Genomic DNA, 5974 nt, shown 5'->3' on the forward strand with positions numbered 1-5974 from the left:
AATGTGCCGTGGCTAAAAAAAGGTTGAAAAACACTGCACTAGAGGGTGTGAATACAATGAGTACAATTGATTAGCAACTGCGGAGACAGGATAGATGAGTAATTAACACAGTTGTAAACAGCCAGGACAGATGACTTGTGTAAGCAACCTGGGCCAATTGATCTTTCATCAGACTGACCAACGCTAGGTCAGGTGGGAGGAGCCCACTGGATGACGAAATGTGGTTCTTGAATGTTATTGGTGTATGTATACAGGAACTAGGAGTTTGTTGAATGAAGGGCGTTGACCTATGTGATGTTTATAAAAAGACAGGTAACGGAAGTGAAAAGTGTGTTCGGCTTTGTTCTCTGTGAATAAAGTCTCTGAATGAATCAACAGCTCTGGTTAACGGTATGTTATTTCAAAATACCATGATTTAAATTCCACTACATATTTGGCGTCACGAACAGAATGGATAAATAAGGCTCGCATCGTGAATTATCGTTGAGGAGGGACTCCGACGATTTATATAAATTAATGAGCTCAAAAAACAAGATAAGCAGAATTCCTGCTTCAGTATAGGAAATGTATATAAGTCGTTCTGGATTTCCAGCCTCCACAGTAAGAAACGAGCATTAGTCTTACCCATAAAGAACCACATTTAGGATTTGAACTAGAGCTGTTGAGGATTTCAGAAAATGTGCATGCCGTAATTGTTGATACCTGTAAATAAGTTAAAGCCCAAAGAGTGGTTCACATGTGCAAAATTCCGTGGTTACCGCTGTGATATTAAATAAATATCACAGGTCAGCTCGGGCGGAAGAGCTTAGGACAACGCCAAATTAGATCAATATTTCAGGTCTGCTCGGGTGAATTTATGTTATAAAAAGATGTAAATTCATGGTTACCGCTGAAATTGAAATTGATTGATTTGGGGCTGGACGGTAAGCTAAAGAATTAGAGCGATATTACAGGTCTGAATCGGGTGTAAATTAATCTGTGGTTACCGCTCTCATATTTTATAAATATTAGAGGTCAGCTCGGGCAGATTGTTACATGGTTACCGCTGAAATATTGCGGTCTGTATTAGTATTGTGACGTAGCGGACGTTGTTGTGTAGTTTTAGTGTAAGAACGCTGTGTCGTGTGGTGATAATATTTGTAAAAATTGCTGTGTTGTGAGTGTTTGTAAAAAGCGCTGAGTTATGTTGAGAAAGTGATATTTTGTTGTGCTGGCTTGTGTTGAGAGAGAGATATTCTGTATAAACACTGTTGGTCGGAAATTGAGGACTACAGTTAGTATATAACATAAGAGAGAAGACAAAAGTTTAATTAATTAGATATATTATAGAAATTAGGTATAGAAGAATAAAGAGTATACATTTTTAGAGACCGGGTCAATGTGTGAACTTTTTAGGCCTCCCGGAGTACAGAATAATGAGAATACAGTATGATATATAGTATATCTGTGTATACGGAATTGGAAGAAAGCCATCGGCGCCTCTTAAAGGAAACGTAAGATACTTCTTGTAAAAGCCAAATAATCAAGAGTAAGAATAGCGACAACCCTTTTGGGGAGAGACGTTTACAGAAAAAACAGGAAAACCGCCATCTTGAAACGTCATTCAAGTTGGGCGGTAATATTATAAAAGGGGGAAGGAACCAACTGAGTGGATTGACTGCGTTTTATAACAATAGACTTTACAGCAGTTAGGTTTAAGATGAATGAATGAATAAATAATGAAATAAATAAATAAGATAAAATAAGAATATTTTATTGTATAAGTATATGCTGAGTGAAAGTGATTCTTAATTGAAGAGATTCATGTCTAAGCTCACACTGATTTAATTCACCTTCTAGGGTCACACACACACACCTCACATTCACACCTACTCTACACACACAGACACATACACATAATTATACCAATATAGACACACACTCATTCATACATTGTCATACGTACATCTACATTCTCAAGTACACATACATACATGCAAGTACACAGGTGTTGGTTATATCTATATTTGATTCCCAGGGTGTAAGACACCAATTGTGATTAGGATATCTCAAACTGATTCCAAAGCTGTTTCTTAACTTATTTCTTTAATTTTAAAGTGATATCCTAGATAACCAATAATACAATATTGTTCTCTTTTGACAAATTACAGAAAAGAGTGAGGATTAAGACATTTTACAATAACCCTAAAAAATAATTACTGCAAAAGGAAAAATGGAGAAAGGGATTACCATGGTAACTCCAGTAGAAGTATTAGAGAATAAAAACCCTCTTTTAAATAACCAAATAAAAGAGATGTCAGAAAAATGGGAAAAACAAACCAGTAAGAATTATACTAAGTGGCATAAGGAAGGGACATTTGATGTTGCAGTGTGTAAGGAAATGGGAACACTGATAAGAAACCACAAACCTCAAGAAAATTCAAAAAAGAGACAGGAGAAAAGAAAGAGAAATAGACATGTTGAAACTGTTCAAAACAGAAGGGGAAGCAATGTTAAAAGAAGAGAAGGGAAGTGAAGTGAGAAGGGGATCAAAACGCCCCCTAGAGCTTGATTGTTATGCAGAACTAAAAGAAACCCTACACCAGGTAGACAAAGGCGGGTGGAAGTCAGAGTCAAGACAAGAGGAGAGGACTAAACCAAGCGCACGCCGAACAGAGAAACAGCTATACAGCACACCCAGAGATGAGGGAGCAACCACCTGGGGACCTGGAGATGACCCGAGGTCCGGTGATGAGGAACAGGAGGAGAGGAGGTCTGGGATAAGCCAGAGGGAGATAGACCAAGCACAAACAATAGATGAAATACTCAGTGACTTGGAAGCTGATAGTGGAATAAGACATAAGGAAGAATCCAGGACTACTGAACGAGAGTTGAGGGATAGGGGAAAGATAGGTCACCCAGAGAGATATCATTGCCCCATCCTGATAAAAGGAAATCAAGGACACTATGTGCCCTGGGGTATGCAGGATTTGCAGGGAATAGTTAGCGGATTACCTAACATACATGATGGAGCAGGTAAATGGATTAGAAGCTTTGAGGAAGAGACTGCAGGGAAACTGCTGGCGGTGGGAGACCTCAAAGCCCTGTTGGCCAAGGTACTGGGGGTGGCAAAGATGGAAGACATCCTCATAAGCTGTGGACTGGGAGGAGCAAGGGGCAATACCAGAGCCGATGGGATGTCATTTGACCAGACCAGAAATGAGATGTGGACAACCCTGAGAGAAGAATATCCACAGAGGTTGGATATTAAGACCCTGAAGGGAGACCCACTGGGAGAGACTGAGAATCCTGCCACATACCTGCACCAGCAACTAAAGAAGTGGAAACTAGAGACTGAAGTAGACCCAGAGGGAGACCCACTGATGACAACTCTGTTCAGAACCGCAGTGATAGATGCCATGTCCCCTCTGGTGAAAAGCAGGTTAGAGGATGTGATGGGACTCACGTCCAAAACACATAAGGAATTCTGTGATCATCTGGTCCATGCGGTGGAAAAATACCGGAAAGAGGAATCAAGGCTAAAGGAGCAAGAAAAGGAGGACCAGAGAAAGTTAATACAGCTCCAGCTGGGGGAACTCACAGAACGAAACAAAAAGAAGGTACAAGGCGTAATGGGCGCCGAAATCAAGAAACCAGTTCCATACAGAGCCACACCAGAACCACTTCCAGTGCTGAGACCTCAGGGACAAGAGCAACCCACCGTACCTGTAGTTCAGGTGTATACCCGGCAGCCCCAGCAGTGTAAGCCATGGAAGGGCAGACAGAGACCCCAAGGACGGTTCCAAAGAACAAACCCAAAAGGTCCATCTGACGTGTGCTGGAGATGTCAAACACCAGGACATTTCCAAAGGGATTGTACTAATCCGAAGTCGAGAGAGAATAGTAGACAGGGCTATGGTCAGCAGCAGCAGGGGCCTCCACAAGGACCAGCCAATCCAAATAGGGGACTAAATTATAGTTACTAGGGATGCCCAGAGAATCCGAAAAGGGAGGGTCAACTTCCAGTATTAACCACAGAAGCTGATCAAGAACCAATGCTGTAGGTTCAAATAGAAGATAGGAGACAGAGCCACAACCCTGCCCATACTGACCTCTGACCAGACACCGGTGAATCTCTTGGGGAGGAATGCATTATGCATGCTGGGGATGAAAATATGGAGTTCCCCAGAAGGTGTATATGTAGATAATATGGCAATAAAGATACAAGAAATACCAATAACTGCAAGCGCAAATGATTACTGGTTTGGGGAAATAAATTATGAAATAGAGCAAAATTGGTTAAAATGGAGAAAATTTATTGAAGTCCCAATTGCCAGATGCAAGAAGACCACAATTTGACTTAAAATTGCAACTCCTGCCAAGAACAAATCTGGCAGGAGCAAACCAAAAATCTGGTTGTCCCATTAATGTCACAATATATTATAGGGGGGAAACAGGGAGCAGCTATGCAAATAGGTGAATCAGAATTTGTACAAAAATGGTATAATATATATGCTCCTCATGTGTCATTAATGGTAAATAAAGGATATAGAGCAAGAGTCTTGGGACCAATGATGAGAACCGCATTAAACAGTGATTGGAAAGAAACAAGTAACCCATTGGTAAAACATTCTGCAGGCAAGGAATTCATAAAGATAATATATACCACAGGAAGTAGCCATATTGGTTAAACAACAGGTTCAGATGAAAGAAAAGTCAGATAATCAATTAAATAGAACCAATAACGCAGCTAGAGGATATAATACGCATGCAACAGATTGCAGGGCTGTTTGAGCAATCCATGTGGCTCCGAAGGGGGGCGAAGGTAGACTCTACAGGATTGTGGAGATCGTATGATATAGTGCTACTGGGGATTTTGATCACTGGTGCGCATGGTTTTGACCATTGCGCAAGGGGGGAAGTTGTGAGAAAGATAAAAATCCAAGGGTATTGGGCACCCTATTTATAGGCAATGGTAGAAAATGCATTGGCAGAATGCACAGTATGCGCACAAAACAATGTGAAAAAGGGAATTAAAACACCTTTAGGACACATACCGGTTCCAGACGGACCATTTAAACATTTGGTACTGCACTATGTAGACATGATAAAATAAGGTCAATGGGAAAAGATGCATGCTTGTTGTCATAGATAGATTCAGCAGATGGGTAGAGGCAGGAACAGTGGTTAAATTTCTAACAAGAGAAGTGATACCCAGATTTGGAATACCAAATGAGATTAGCTCAGATAACGGTGCAGCATTTATTCAGAAAACTGTGAAACACGCATTTAACACCACATGAAATGCTTACGGGTCGACCCAAGCCAGTGCCAACAATAAGAGGACCTTATAAAGGACCACCACTTGAACAACTCCAGATGGAATTGAACAACTAACTGAGATACATAAAGTTATATATTCACAGGTCAGAGTGACAAGCAGAATGACATGGCAGAACAGATAGGCATTGAATTTTCTGATGGCCGCTCAAGGTGGAGTGTGTAAAGTGTTTGGGGACCAATGCTGTACATTCATTCCTGATAACACTGATCCTTCGGGAAGTTTTGTTAGAGCAATGACGAAACTAAAGACCTTGAGACAGGAAGTGAGACACAATGCGGGCACAGACTTTGGGAAATTAGATTGAGGTTTGACAACATCCTAGGATCATGGGGAGGAATGTTGGCGAAAATGGGAATAATGGTTGTGATTGTAGTGTTAGGACTGTTATTTTGTTGTATAATGCCTGTTTTGAGATCCTTCTTTATACAGGGCACAATTAAGCAGATGAGTGTAACCAGAGGGAAAGCTCCGATGGCACTCAACAAAATGGGAAGCCACCTAGACCTATATCCTGTTCTCAACTGGGGAGGCAGCAGTGAGTCTTCTGCCCCCTCATCCGATGATGACGAGATCGTCTAGACTCCCAGCCAGGACTAGCAAGCGCTAACAGCTACACCTACATGGGAGGAACATGGCTACAATCATCAAGAA

Source organism: Argentina silus, assembly GCF_951799395.1.
Source record: "Argentina silus genome assembly, chromosome: Y".
NCBI classification, from domain to species: Eukaryota; Metazoa; Chordata; class Actinopteri; order Argentiniformes; family Argentinidae; genus Argentina; species Argentina silus.